At 44.6% G+C, this 15,908-nt stretch overlaps 1 protein-coding gene and 1 long non-coding RNA gene across 4 annotated transcripts in view; one reads left to right on the top strand and one right to left on the bottom strand.

Moving 5' to 3' along the window:
* LOC136833484 (DNA ligase 1-like) overlaps positions 1 to 15,908 on the bottom strand; it is a 440,466-nt gene that overhangs the window by 282,000 nt on the left and 142,558 nt on the right. The gene's annotated exons all lie outside the window — the stretch shown is intronic.
* The window catches only part of LOC136833485 (uncharacterized), a 248,166-nt gene that overhangs the window by 122,063 nt on the left and 110,195 nt on the right, over positions 1 to 15,908 (top strand). For both annotated transcript variants that reach the window (XR_010851485.1, XR_010851486.1), the window contains exon 2: positions 548 to 645. This is a non-coding gene — a long non-coding RNA (uncharacterized lncRNA). The remainder of the gene's footprint in view (positions 1 to 547; positions 646 to 15,908) is intronic.

Here is a 15,908-nt window from a genome sequence, read left to right on the forward strand (position 1 = left end):
TAAATCTCATGACATTATTCAGGGGTAATATTGTTATTTGTACATCCAGAAATAGAGGCTGAACTTATCAGTTTAGTACTGTTTGTTAGTATATTTTGTAAAGTTGAGATTTACTTCCATTAGTTTAGTGCAAATTCACTGAAGGATACTGAAACAGTTTATAACTGCTCAATTTTATGTGGTACAGTACATTACTTCATGTAAAGTTTTTGATTGCATACAATATTTTCCTTACAATAAAATGGTTTTTTCTTATGCTTCATTTATCTATTTTGGCCTTGCCTTTTTATAAACTGTTTAGTACCTGTGTTTCTTCAACCATTAACTTGGAGCATTCTCTCGCCTGTCTTCAAAGTAGTTCTGTGATGTCAATCTAGGTTCTCTAGTGTATTGCTTCAAGGCTGTCCTCTTTGGAAAAACAGTTTAATTTTGAGTTCAAAAATGTGTTAAAAGGAAAAGTAACACTGATTGGCTTAAATTAAGCTTGCCTATTAGTCACAAGTAGAGAGTGAGCATTTCACCAGTTTTGTCTACTTTGAACTTTCAGTGATTCCTGAGGTTATGGGGGCCGCTATGAGGAGCTGGCCAAGGTTATCAAGGCTAAAGTTCCTGATGCGGTAGTTAATGGCATCGTGGGCCGCAAAAGTAAGTATTTTAACGAAATGGCCTTTTAATATTTTTAGTGGTCATCATATATAAAGAAATTCGTTAATAAAGAGCAGTATAGTTTTTAGAATTTTGGTTATGGAAGCAAATTTATTTCAGTTGGTGGGTGTAACCGGAGAAAATAGTTTTGTATGTTAGGAATTGCAAGTTAGAAATGCTGCCATTAATGAAGAATAGTAATTTAAAGCTAACTGGTTAAGTACATAGCAAAATAGCTTTCAGGTAGTAAGTCACTGCTCTGGTAAAACCCTTTTGTACGTTGAATCGTATGTTGATTCCTAGTGGAGCTTCGTTTTCTGCACAAGAAATTCATAAGTCGAGTATGCCGTATTTTTTTAGTCTTGTCATTGTTCCTACACAACACATATGCAAACCGTCAGTCTTTACATGAGGAATTTGCTTTAGTGTAGCTGTAGAATGGCCATTTAACTTTCAAACAAAATGGTCAGGTAGTTAACTACCGTCCTCCTGGTGGGAGTCCCGCCCACTCAGACGGTAAACATTCACTCTGCTTTCAGCCGCCTTGTGATGATGAGCTTGCTGTACCCTCTGCCCTACCTGCCATTTTGCTTGGAATATCTTTCAACATTCTCAGTGTGTTTGTTTGTGTATATGGATATTTGTGTGTTTTTGTAACATGCAAACCCACACATCATCTGATAGCCGGACGAGCTGAAGTCTGTTACTAAGCATGTGTGCCCTGGTACTGCCTCTAAGCCTTGTAACCATTGCCACTTGTCGGTCAATGTTGATCATGTCCTTTGCACGAGTTGCAGGGGGCATGACTGTAACCTAGAATTTGTCTGTGATGAGTGTCATCTGTGCAATGGGTGAGGTTTTTGCAGAGGAGGAAGTACAAGAAAAAGGCTTCCAAGGTTTCGTCTGGTGGTAACACTCCTCTGACGACTCCGGTGGTTGCTGATCCTTCTTGTTCATTTGTACCTCCTGCAAAATTCCCACGAATTGCCTTCACTCCTCCGGGAGTGATTTCTCCCTCGTCATCTTCGCTTGTTCCATCAGGCGGAAGCCGCCATTTGGGGGGCAGGGGACCGGAATGATATCTACTTGGTGGTCTCTTTGGTTTGGAGGGGGAGGAATCCCCTTTGGAGCAAAGAGAGGCTTCCCCTACTTACCAACTTTTGCAGGTGTTGGAGGGACCAAGGGGCTTTGAGAACCACTTCTGCGGCAGTGGTTCCTATGATCCCCATGCCCATCGCCTGTGCTCCTGCCTTTCCACTGCCATCCTCCAGAAGGGGGGATGCTCTCCTGCACTCCTTGATGAAGAAAGCATACAGCAGGAAGAAGTTGAAGAAGAGGAGATAAAGAGTCATCATTGTCTTTGTTGTCTTCGTTGTTGTCTGCTGCCGCCTTCCCCCATCTTCCAAAGCTCACAAGCAGAGGAAGAAGAAGGTAAATTCTCCCTTCCGGAAGAAGTCCCATCCCAGTGCTTCCGAAAGTTTGCCTCCTTCCATGGAAGAGGCAAAGGGATCTCTCGGGTGCTTTCCCTGGTCTTCGGTCTCGGGCCATGCTGCCGGTCTCACAGAGACCCCTCAACCCAGGAGCACCAGGTGTGCAGGTCACCTTCCCAGACTAGTATAGAGCATACCTCTGCCCAAGTTTCTCCAGGCACTCTAGTAGACGGAGCAACTAATGATCGTGCCTCACATGACTTGGGAGTTCCAAGTGTGCAGACCTCCAAGGAGACCCACATCACCCCAGGTACTCGGGTTTCTTTGAAACCCTGAGTCACCTCTGCCAGTCCACGGACTGGTGCAGGCTCTTCTGCCGCAGACCTCCACGACACTGGTAAGCAAGAGTGGGTGAGTGCCAAGCATGCAGGTCCTGTCTCACCCCCTGCCAGTGCTTGCCCACGAGTCCACTCACCAGGAGAAGCTTCGGGGAGGTCCCCCACACAGTCTTCTTTACGTGTACAGGCCATGGCCTCAAAGAAGACTGGAGCACTTCAAGAGGACAGCCTGAGTACACGCCCGAGAGTGCGTGATTGCTCTCCGCGGGTCAGCCCTCGCCCGCATTCGCGCGAACGAGCCTGCTCACTTGGGCATAGCTTCCATACATGTTCGCATGAACCTGTTTTCTTTCCATGGATAGTCCTTGCCCATGTTCACGTGAGTGGGTTCACTCCCCTAGACCCATGTAGTCATCGTCACTGCTGGTTGACGATCGCTCACAGCTTTTCTCTCCTGTCGGGGCTTCGGCCTCCAGCAGGTCTGAGAAAGGTGCTCGACCCCTCTCACCCGTCCCTTCAATCTCCTGGGGTTACACCAGAAGCCGTGAGTCGGACAGAAGGGTTCATAGTTAGGATGCTATGTCACAATGCACCCCTCCCATGAAGGCTTATGTTCCGAGTTCAGTCCTCGAATCAACCTGATCATATGCCCAAGTGGTTGAGCAGGGTCCTGGGCGTTCTGTTGAGGGTCTCTCTCCTGCCAGGAGAGTAGCCTGGGAGGAACGTGTTCTGGAAGGACCCGAGGGTCCTTTCCCTCAGTACACGGCCCCTCGAGTAGGACGCCTTGACGAGGTGAGGGGCTAAGGGACCCTGGCCTTTGGGCCCGGGTCCTGACGAATCATCCTACATAGTTTTTGGTTTAAATGGCGTGGACATTTCCACATTCGCAAAATTTTACTGCTTAGGTGAGTCTGAGAAGGGATCGTTTTTGGAAGGGGTTCGCATTGAAGCTAATTGTGGGAGTTGTGGTGGTTGAGTCGCCACCCGAGATTGGACCTAAGAGATGGTGATGGGATTTTTCCCACTGCTATCTTGAGGGCGGAACCATCTCTGGGGATCAGCCCATCGGAATCCAGGGGGGCTGGTTTTTGGAGGTGGGACTCCTGGCTTTTGTCCGGAAGCCCACGAGTACGGTTGGAGTGGGGAGTCACTCCCCATTTGTGGGAGCAGAACTCCCAGCAGGCGGATTGGCTTATACCTGGGCCACTGCAAGCGTACTGGTGCTATCCTGAAAGGGTAGGGTATGGGGTGGACTGTTGGGAGTCAACTCTCACTTGTGCCATTGGTGGAGAATGCGAATACCTGACTGATCTACGATACTTTCTTGATATGACCAAGCAGTTTTGGGTGGGTGGATGAACCAGTTTGTGTGTGGTGGTCTGATGTGTGCATGCTTGGCATCTTGGGGTCTCTTCGTGGGCTTTGGGAGTGTGTTGGGGTGGGGAAGCTGAGCAGTAGAGCTGCCCAGTTTGTCCTTTTGATATGCTGTCGGGGTCTGTGCGGGGGCTCTTGGGTGTCGGGTGTGCACTTTTGGACCTTGCATGTGGACTGGTTTAAACTTATGGATTTGGCTTTTAGTTCTCCCTCCCTTGGATCTGATGACTTAACGGCACTGGCAACGACTTCTGGCATGAACATGGATACGGGCTTGGTTGTTGGACAGAACCAAACACTGAGACACCAGGGTGTTAATAAATCTGGTGGATTTGATTCAAATAATAGGGTCCTTTATTGCACTAATGTAAACTTATCATTAGGTTACGAATGTTTATACAGTGTAGTGAAGCAATTCGGCAAAGTGGAAAGAATTAAATTAATTCTAGAAAAAGATAAGCAGTCATTTTGTGCTTTTATCAAATTTTCCTCTCCCTTGAAGCTAGTGAGGCACAACAAAGACTCCATGGCCACATTCTGAATGACTCGGTTGTCAGCACGAAAGTGCTTTCAGTGAAAAACTTGAATGATGAGCCATTTGACTTTGTTCCAAAGGCTGAAGAACATGGATCAGTCCCATGTACCAGAGCTCTTCCTCCCCTTTATGGCATGTTGCTATCTACAAGGAGGAGGAAAAATTTGATAAAAGCTGCTGACTGCATTGAGAGCAAGGTTGGTTCCATTCCCATTGGAAATTTGAAACGGTATGGAAAGAACCTTCTAATAAAAGCTGGAAATGAGACTCAAGCAGTTCTGTTAGCTAACTTTAAACCTCCTGAAAGTGGAAATATTGAATCTATTTCATCTCACAGATTTTTAATACACTGAAAGGAGTAGTTTACTCAAAAGATTTGCATGTTTTTAAAGAGGAAGAGATTCTCCATCGATGCCCTCCTTGTGTATCTCATGTAAAAAAACTGGGTGGTGATGCAGCTATCCTTTTAACCTTCTCCTCCATTACCTACCTGATACCATCATTGTTGGCCATGAGAGGATGCAGGTTAAAAAATATAAAAGAAGTCCTAGACAGTGTCGCAAATGCTTTGAATATGGCCACATTCAAAACTCTTGCGATAACAATAAAGATGTCCTGTGTGCTCTGCAGAGCACGATAATTTTGATGATTGCAAAGCAGCCCGATACTGTTTTTCTTTGCAAGGGTGATCACACACCAAACTCTAGGGCTTGTCCCAGATATAAATTTGAACAAGATGTGTTGGCAGTGGCAGATAATGAACATATTAGCATTAGTGAAGTAAAGCGCATGGTAATGGGGGCAAACAAAAGTGCCAACACTACGTATGCTTCTGTAATAAAACTTATGAAAACTTCCAACAATGTAAGGCCACCAATAACTGTGTCTGATGGAAGATATCACAAACCTGGTATTTCTAACCATAAATAATAATGAAAATCTCCAAACTGGTGAGAAACTTTTGTCGGCAAGTGCTTTGAAGTCCAATAGCAAAAATTGTACTTCCAAAAGCACAGAAAATTTATCTTCCACCACATCCACAGCTGTCGATTCATCTCCAAAAATAAGGGTGCCAAAATCAGCCAATAATTCAGGAAAATATTCTGAAAATACTTCAAACCAAAATAAGCTAAAGGAACAATCCCAATTAGATAGAGCTAGTTCAGAGCCATCAATCGCCACAGCCACAAACAAAAATAATAATAAAACTACGGTTGCAACTACCAAGAAACGCACAAGAAATAGTTCCCCAAATAATGATAATTTTATAATAAAAACTTCAAATGGGTTCAGTGTTTTGGAAGACATCTCTCCTCCTAGAAAGGTGGTTCCAAAAGTAGTTTCAGAACAAAAACATCTGAGTTCAATTCAGTCTTGCTGCCCTAAGACAAATAGGATTAGTGGTGCACAGAACCACAGCAATAATTCTGAACATCAGGTTCATAATAAAAAATATGAAGATCAACCAAAGACCCTGAACACCAATTCAGATAAAAAGGGATTAAGAAAACAATCTCTTATAAAGGAGAATTTCCCACTCCACCCTAGGAACAGTACTTCCCCTCCAAGGAGTGGGAAGTAGCACATTTTACCACCTTAGCATTCTTGCTTGATATTCTTCAGTGGAACTGTAAAGGTCTCAGAGCCCGTACAGAAGACCTTAAAGTTTTAATGCATGAATTCACTCCAGGATTATATGCCTACAGGAAACAATGTTAGGCAACTCTGTTTATAATCCTGGACTAAATTATTCAATATTTAAATCATATCCCCAATTGGTGATCGTGCCCATGGAGGTGCTGCAATTATTATTAATAAATCTCTACAGCACTCCACAATACAATTAAATACAACACTACAAGCTGTCGCTATTTCAGTCATTTTGGAAAAGAGGATAACAATCTGCTCCTTATACCTTCCACCAGACCTTGATTTTAACATTGGAGATATTCAGTCGTTAATTGACCAACTTCCAGCTCCTTTACTTCTGCTAGGTGATTTTAATGCCCACAACCCCCTTTGGGGAAGTCGGTTTTTAGATAGTAAAGGGAAATTAATCAAAGACCTTATTGACAGGAATGATGTTACCCTGTATAATAATGGGTCAATGACTTTCCACAACATTCACGATAATCATTTCTCTGCCCTGGACCTTAGTATTTCTTCAACTAGTATCCACCTTGATTTTAATTAGTCTGTTAATGAAGATTTAAATGGAAGTGATCACTACCCGATCCATTTGAAATATGCTCTGAATGCTCCATCTGAAGTTTTACCTAAGTGGAAGGTAGAGGACGCAGACTGGGATAAATTTAGTAAGGGTGTCAATCTAGATAGGGAGTTTGAGTCCTTTCATTCTCATCTAGATGCCTATGATTACTTTATTGAATCTACTTTGAAGAGTGCTGAAAGCTTGATTCCAAAAACAAAAGGCAAACCTCGTAGACCTGCAGTTCCCTGGTGGAATAAGACATGTGGTATTCTGAGAAAAGTGACTAGGAAATGCTACAGACGTTACAAAACTAGTGGCTCCCCTCAGTCTAAATTAATCTACAAACGTGCTTTAGCCAAGCAGCGGCGCTTTTATAAGAAAGCCAAAAGAGAATGTTGGCTTTACTATATTAATGGAATAAACTCCAAGACCCCACTAAGAGTGGTGTGGCGCAAAATAAGGAAACTGAGTGGAAAATTTGTAGCGTCACCATTGCCCTCATTAAAAATAAATGACACTCTAATCACAGAGCCCACTGAAGTTGCCAATGAGCTAGGAAAACACTTTTCTAAAGTTTCCAGCTCCTAACAATTATTCTCCAGAATTTCAAAGAATTAGGAATTCTGAAATGTGTCTGAAGTTTGATTCGGGAAAATCTGAACCATACAACTACAAATTTTCCCTAAGAGAACTTCGTGAGGCGCTCTCCTCAAGTGAATCCACAGCTCCAGGTGAGGATACACTCATATATGAAATGCTGAAACACCTCCCAGATGATGCCAAAAATATTTACTGAAGATTATAAACAAAATATGGGAAACTGAATTTTACCCAAGGACTGGAAAATATCCATAATTGTCCCTGTTAAAAGCCTAATAAAGATGCTTCCCAAGCCACCAGCTATAGACCAATAGCTCTTACCAGCTGTGTATGTAAGCTGATGGAGAAAATGATAAATACTAGACTGGTTTGGCACCTGGAGACCAAAGGATTACTATCGCCATTTCAATTTGGTTTCAGAAAAAACCGCTCCACCCTTGATCCCTTGCTGAGGCTGACCAACCAAATCCAGCAAGGATTCGCCAAAAAGTGTCAGACCATTGGCATATTTTTTGACTTGGAGAAAGCATATGACACTACCTGGAGAATTGGCATCATGAAACAATTGCACAAGATGGGCATATGTGGAAGAATGGTCAGGTTTATATATTCCTTTTTATCAGACAGACTTTTTAGGTAAGAGGGAAACTCCTTCTCCCAACCTTTTATGCAGGAGGAAGGAGTTCCCCAAGGGAAGCGTTTTAAGTGTAACACTTTTTTCAGTGGCAATAAATAGTGTGATTGAAAAAATCTCGCCCCTGTTAAATGCTCGCTTTTTGTCGATGACCTTGCAATATACTGCACAGGATATGATTCCTTGTCTGTATGTAAACATTTGCAAAGGTCTATTAATGCTATTACTAAGTGGGCTGATGAGAATGGTTTCAAATTCTCCTCTTCCAAAACAGTTGCAGTAAGATTCACAGGGTGCCGGCGTGTGGAAGAGGTTCCACACTTGATTTAAAAGGGTCCATCCTTCCTTTAGAGTGAAGTTAAATTTCTGGGGATGACTATTGACCATAAATTAACATGGGCTAGCCACATAAATGCCCTAAAGTTTAATGTTAAACAATCTATGAATATTTTAAAGGTTGTCTCTGGATTTAGTTGGGGCTGATAAGAAATCCCTTCTGAGGCTATATAACTCTCTGTGTTGATCTAAGCTAGACTATGGCTGTCAGATTTATTCCTCAGCCTGTACAACCAAGCTAAAGAACTGGATGTTGTACACAACATGGGGTTGAGAATATGCTCAGGGGCTTTTAGAACTTCGCCTGTTGAAAGCATTTATGTCGACACAGATCATTTACCCCTTGATCTAAGAAGGCAAGAGCTAGGGTTGCGATACATGGCTAGAATGAAAAGTGCTCCCAAAATCCCTCCTTTCAAGCACTAAAGGAAACAGACTCTCGAAGTTTTTCTGGTACAAGAGCTTCTAAACCATTCCAAATTGACTGAATGAGGATGTTAGGAATAATCACCTTAAATCCCAGAAAGTCCTGGAAGTAGAATATCCTGTAAATCCTCCATGGCTTATCCCAGAAGCATCAATATGTAAGAAACTGTTTAACAAAAAGGACTGCACTGCAGAAGAGATTAGGGAAAATTCTTAGAGCACGATGTTACCCATACTAATTTTACAAAAATTTATACAGATGGATCTAAGTCAGATAGTGGTGTTGGTTGCGCTGTTATCCTTGGTGATACAGCGTACACAGCTAAATTACCTGACTCTGCATCAATATTTACTGCCGAATTAACAGCCGTAGTGTCTGCCCTAGATTTAGTTTTTCAAAGTAGTGACTCTAATTTTGTCATATACTCAGACTCTAGAAGCACCTTAGAAGCTATTAAAAATTTAATAGCTTTCATCCATTAATTCAAAAAAGTTCAGGAGTGGCTTTTTCGTATATATTGTCGACGTAAATCAGTCTCTTTCTGTTGGGTCCCTTCTCACGTGGGGATTCGCGGAAACGAGATGGCAGATAGGAAGCGAAAGCTGCTAGTATTTTATCAGAAACCTCTTTTAGAAAAGTGCCTCATACAGATCTAAAAGGTCCCATTAGATCTTATGTTTTAGTAAATGGCAAGAAAGGTGGACTTCTCCCCTTCTTGCCAATAATAAGAAATATAGAAATATTAGGGATAATGTACTACCGTGGTCTTCGTCATTCCAGCTTGACAGACTTAACAGAGGTTATTTTAACGAGATTAAGGATTGGGCACACTCGTCTGACCCATCAGTTTATTTTTGAAGGAAGCAGCCCTCCAGAGTGTGCTTACTGTGACGAGACACTAACAGTGGAGCACATTCTGGTGGTCTGCCCCAGATATTTTAACCAAAGAGAGAGATATTTTCAGGTAAATCCCTGTCTGATATTTTGGGAGATGAAGCAGATATTTCTGCTATCATCTCTTTTTTAAAGTGTATTAAAATTTTTAACGATATTTAATTTTATTTAATAATTTATTACATCACGTAGAATTTTAATGACATTAATTTTTTTTTATGTATATAGCACATCATTCATTAAACTTCATACCCTTATTTATTGGTCACATCACTTCATTTTATTTATTAATCATTTCCTTCATGAATTCATAACTTTAACATAATTTATTTTCTTTCCATTACGGCGCTGAATGGCCTTGTTGGCCCCAGTGCCTGGGCTTTTGCCCTAAATATCATACATCCATCCATCCATCCTCAGTACACGGACACCCCTGAGCTGCAGAGGACTTTTGCAGTGATCGTGGGGTTGGTATGTTGGCACAATGATTTGGGGGAAGGGACCATGGCCATGTCCATGGATCATCTATCTGCCCTCGAACTCCACTGGGGGCTCAAGAAGGAATCCAGGACCTCAATGGACCTGCCATGGTCTGATCTGTCCGAAAGGGTTCCTGGAGCAAGTGAACTCTGGTCTCTGGGGAGGAGAATTCCTTTCTCTTTAGCCATTTGGATAAGATGCTTCCTCCTCCTCTCCTTCGACAGAAGTGTTTCTATACACCCTCAGAGAAGCCCTTGCTGCCCAAACAGGTTGACCCGGACTTGGTTTGTCTGGGTCCAGGTCTGTTGCTGCAGCAGCTTGGTGCAAAGGGTATCACCCTCTTGCAGCAAGGAGGAAGCCACCATCACGGGACTGAGCTGGTATGGAAGTAGGGCCATTACCCACCTAGCCCACCAGACAGCAAACCTGTCGGCAAACTTAGTTCTTAAGAGGAGGGACATTATCCTGACTCGATTATCCCAGTTCGTGGGCCCAGAGTCCGCATTGGCTTTACAGAATGGACTATTGCTGGGTTCTACCTCTCTCTTCCCTCGAGAGTTGGAGGATGCCGCGGTAGACAAATGTCGAGTTCAGAACAACGACCGACTTGTCCACCAGGCAGTGGCAAAGACCTTTGGGCCTTTGCGTGCCACTGCGACCCGACCTTCGGGTCAGGCTGGCACTTCCTCTGTGGGCCCCAAGAAGTCCCAAGCTTCGAAGGGTCCTTGTACAGAAGCCCAGCCTTCTTCTGCCCCTGCCAGGAAGGGTGTACAGCCATGCTCCTTTCAGCCCTCCTTCCAGTCAAAAGGAGGCAAGGGTAAGAAGAAGAGAGAAGGATGCTGGGGGCGGCATTCCCCTCCACATGCTGCCATTGGTTGGTGGGGGGGTTGCCTGTTGAGCCATTGGGCAACATGTCGGCAATACGGAGCAGAGACCTGGGTAGTGGATGTCCTTTAGGATGGATATCCACTTCTCTTCAAGTCTTGGCCATCTCTCACAAAGATTGACCAGACTATCCCCAGACATATGTTCCTGGCTCTCAGAAGGACTTTGCCCTTTTGGGGGAGGTGGAAGCTATGCTGAAGAAAGGCACTGTGGAAGTCTTGACAGACCAGTCCCCTGGCTTTTATAGTCGAGTCTTTCTAGTAGAGAAAGCGATGGGGAGTTGGAGGCCAGTCATAGACCTCTTTCCCCTGAACCGATTCATTCACCAGACTCGGTTCATGATGGAAACAACACGTTCTGTGCTCACAACCATCAGGGACTCTGACTTCATGCTTACAGTGGGCCTGAAGGATGTGTATTTCCAAATACCCATCCATCGATCCTCTCGCAAGTACCTCCGCTTTATCCTCGGGGAGATGGTGTTCCAGTTCACGGCACTCTGTTTCGGGCCCTCAGCTGCTCACAACCTGTTCACACGCGTGTTCACCCTGGACAGTGGGGCTGGTTGTCAAGAGGATTGAAGACTGTCAAGTTTTTTCATCCGATATCGCCTTGGACTAGCTGGGAGTCTTGTCCTGTGTGGACAAGGCCAGTAGGGGTGGCTCTCTAGAGCTTGCCTCTTTTTTTCTCTTGATTTCTTGAAGAAGAGAGAGCTCTGGTGCTCCTTTACCACTAAAGGAGTCACTCAGACACAGAAGTCGGACCTGTTGTTTTCGCCTCTGGACCATCACCACCTCTTCCCTCAGGACACAGTCAGGCAGATTGCATATGATTTGCAAAAGAAGTCCACGCAATATTTGTCACAATCCTCCAAGAGTCCCAAGGATTCGACTTCTTTTGCTCCTAAGGCGTCCTCTCCACTCCAGCAGCAGCCCCTTCGTGGAAGTAGGTCCTGATCGCAGTCTAGGACCTGTCCCTATGTCCATTTCGTGACTAGGTCCATCAAGAAGGGCCCAGCCAAGATAGTGCCCATAAAGTGAGGGCCAAAAAGTGAGATGGAAGTCCTTTGTACACCAGTATGAGCCAGACTTCTACAGTTTTTGGAGAAATGGATGATCAGAGGAGCAGAACCATGGGTCATCAAGGTTCTAAAGGAGTGCTATGTCATCCCATTCCTGGAGAGCCCCCTCATTAGTCACCTCCCATTACATTGTCGGCTTACTCAAAAGGCTCAGAGAGACATTCGGCCCTTTTGGAGGAGGTGTCCTTCATCCAAAAGAGGGCCATACAGCAAGTTGAGAACACCAACACAGAGAGCTTCTGCAAGCATCTCTTTGTGGTTCCAAAAGCTTTTGGGGGGCTGGAGGCCAGTCCTAGATGTAAGCACCCTCAATCACTTTGTCCAGAAGACAAAATTCAAGATGGAGACAAACCACTCAGTCCTCTCATCCATTCACCAGGGCAACTGGATGATAACCTTGGATATGCAGGACGCTTACTTCCACATCCCGATCCATCCAGACTCCAGGAAGTATCTAAGGTGTGTCTTTCAGGATAAAGTACTTCAGTTTTGGGCCCTTTGCTTCGGCCTTTCTACAGCCCCTCAGGTGTGCACTTGAGTCCTCGAACCTCTCACAAAATGGCTCCATCTAATAGGGATAAATGTCAGTCTGTATCTGGATGACTGGCTGCTTCGATCCCTGTCAAAGGAAAAGTATATGAAGGGCATACACAAAATTCTTCTTCTCACCCAGGAACTGGGTCTTCTCATCAGTCCCCAGAAGTCCCAGTTGACCCTGTCACAAGAGATTCTCTATTTGGGGATGACTCTCAACTCTCTGACTTCTTGGGCTTTTCCGTTGCCCAAGAGAATTTCCAGCTGCCTTCAGATGGTCCACAGCTTTATAGCCCTCCCATCCTGCTTGGCTCAGCAGTGGATGAGCCTTCTGGGGACTCTAGCTTCCATCGAGTCGTTTGTCAAGCAGGGCAGATTGCACATGAGAGCTTTCCAATTCTTTCTAAAGCCCCAACCTAGACTTGTATTCATACTCCTCGGACTTAGGCTGGGGAGCCCTACTGGGAAATCAGGAGGTATCCAGTATGTGGACCCCAGAGCAACAAAGTCTACATATAAATGTCAGAGAACTGAAGGCGGTTCATGTAGGCCTTCAGTATTTCTTGAATGTGGTCTGCAGCAAGACAGTACAGTAAACCCCCCGTATTCGCGGTCTCATTATTTGCAGACTCACCTACTCGCGGATTTCTCTGGAACGTATATACACATTATTCGTGGAAAATTCGCCCATTCGCTGTATTTTTCACGGAGAAATATTCACTAATTACTGATTTTCATATAATTTTCATGACTAAATGCACTTTTTTTAATAAAACTATTAAAATACTCGGGTATAAGCATTTTTAGAGGTTTTTTGTGTTTTTTTGTGTTTAAACTATCAAAATAGGCAGTTCTGAGTGTTTTTAGAGGGTTTTTAAGTACAGGCAGTCCCCGGTTATTGGCGGGGTTCCGTTCCCAACAGTGTGACGATAACCGAAAATCGCCACTAACTGAAAATTGGTGATAATGGCGCTGATCCCTGGCCGATAACCGGTGATCAGCGCCGCCAATAACGGGCAATCAGCGACAATAACCAGTTATCAGCGACGATAACCGGGAACCGATGTCGAAAATCCGGTTATCATCGTCGCTAGACAAGTGCCATAAAGCCGGATCGCCGATAACCGAGGCAGCCGATAACTGGGGACTTCCACTATTAGCGGGGGTGTGTGGTATGCATCCCCCACGAATGCGGGGGTTTACTGTAGTTGTGCATGCGGACAATACGACGGCCTTAGCCTACATCCAGAAACAAGGCGGCACTCACTACTCCCCTCTCTACCAGGCAGCAAGAGATCTAGCCTTGTGGACAGATCAAAATCGAGTGACACTGGTAACCTGGTGAATCCAGGGGAAATTAAATGTCTTGGTGGATGAGCTGAGCTATCAGAAGCAGGTCCCTCCCATCGAAAGGACCCTGGATCCCCTGGTCTGTCTGGATCTTTGGAAACTTTGGGGCAGACCAGCATTAGACTTGTTTGCCACCTCCAGAAACCATTGACTTCCTCTCATTTACTCTCCAGCCCCGGATCCTCTTGCATGGGCAACAGACACCATGCTGTAAGACTGGACCAATCTGGATCTTTATGCCTTCCTTCCTTTTCAGCATGGTCAGGAAGGTGATAAACAAATTTCACACTCATCGCAATGTAACTATGACCCTCATAACCCTGTTCTGGTCCATGAAGGCATGGTTCCTGGACCTTCTACAGTTGCTGGTGGATTTCCCAAGATTTCTTCCCCAAAAAACCGAATTTACTCAAACAGCCCCATTGCTGGAGACACCACCAAGGGATGTCCACTCTTGCTCTGACAGGCTTCAGACTGTCCGCAAGCTTGTCAGAGCGAAAGGTTTTTCAAGGGGAGCTGCAGAGGCTATTGCACAATGCAGGCGTAACTCTTCTAGCCTCATCTACCAGGCTAAGTGGGCAGTCTTCCATTGATGGTGCGTCAACCATAATGTCCCTTCTTAGACATCTATAACTCAGATTGCTGATTTCCTCCTATATCTAAGGAGCTCTAGAAATTGTATCAAGCTATGCATAGCTCAGTTTTTAAACATAGAGGCCTGGATCTTTCATCAAACTCGGATCTTAACAACCTCATAAAGTCCTTTGACCTTTGATACCTCCAAGCAGAGGAAGGACGATCTAGTCTCTTGGAACCTGGAACCTGGATGTAGTACTGAAGTGGCTAACCAGTCGTACCTTTGAACCCCTTTGTTCCGCTTCTCTGAGGAATCCCTCATAATACACTATTCCTCGTTGCTTTAGCTACTGTTAAACGTATTAGTGAGATTCAAGCCATCGATAAAAGGGTAGGTTTTTCCCTAGGAAATGCAGTTTGCCCTTTACCCTTGGTTTTTAGCCAAGAACAAGGAACTGTCCAAGTCCTGGCCTTGTTCTCTTGCCAAAGAATGTAATGGACGTCTTTGACTCCAAGGAAGAAGAGAAAGTACTTTGTCCTGTCAGAGCTTTGCGATATTACCTGAGCAGGACTCAAAAGATCAGAGGTCCATCCAGTAACCTCTGGTGTTCAGTTAAGAACCTGTCACATCCTCTTACTAAGAATGCATTGTCGTTCTTCCTGAGGGGTTTAATTTCTGAGGTACATTCACAGATTCAGGTGGACATTTTGCCTACTTTTAAAGTGAAGGCTTATGGCATCAGGGTAGTAGCTACCTCTTTAGCTTTCAGGCACAATATGTCCCTTTCTTCCATTCTCCAATTGACCTACTGGTCTATTTTCACATCACTCTATTTAAAGGAGATGGAAACTGTTTGATAATTGCAGTACCTTGGGGCTGTTATCACTGGTTGGCATGGTATTGGGGAGAATTCATAGGAAGCACTCTTTTTCTCCTATTATCATTTCGTCTTGGTGTAGGGTTTCGAGTTGTTGGGGAGCTCGGGGGCACAGTGTACCTGGAGTATCCGCCAGTCTTAGTGGATGGGTTGTGGTGTTTTCAGAGTAGGTGACAGCATTGTCTGGTTGTTTTTAATTTGGTACTGCACCCAGGGCAAGGGCACTTTTATATGCTTTGCTGTAGCCATCAGGCCTTTCCACCACTGCAAAACTTCCACAGAAGTAGAGGCAACCCACGGCTAAACTGCCACGCCACTACAGGTGAATGATAAATAGGAAAAGATATAGCTGGGAATGGGTTAATATCCGAAACTAAGTAGTGAGAACTGTGGTAGGGCCATCAACTGCCTGATAATGTTCAGACCCGAAAGTTACCAGATTGGTAGCTCAAAGGCAGAACTATTTGTTAGGGCTGGACCACGGATTCCAGGGGGTCTGGTCCTGTGGGTAGGACTCTCGGCATTCTATCCGGTTTGCCCATAACATGATTAGAGTGGGGATGATTGTGTTCTTGTAATACTCTCAGTCCTAGCAAGTGGGTTTGGCTTACACTTGGGCCACTCTAATCATGTTGTGCCATCCCCTGTGGGGTAGGGTAGGGAGCGGACATTTGGGAGTCAGTTCTCACTTGTGCCATT

This window comes from Macrobrachium rosenbergii, chromosome 51, assembly GCF_040412425.1.
Source record: "Macrobrachium rosenbergii isolate ZJJX-2024 chromosome 51, ASM4041242v1, whole genome shotgun sequence".
Classification (NCBI taxonomy): domain Eukaryota; kingdom Metazoa; phylum Arthropoda; class Malacostraca; order Decapoda; family Palaemonidae; genus Macrobrachium; species Macrobrachium rosenbergii.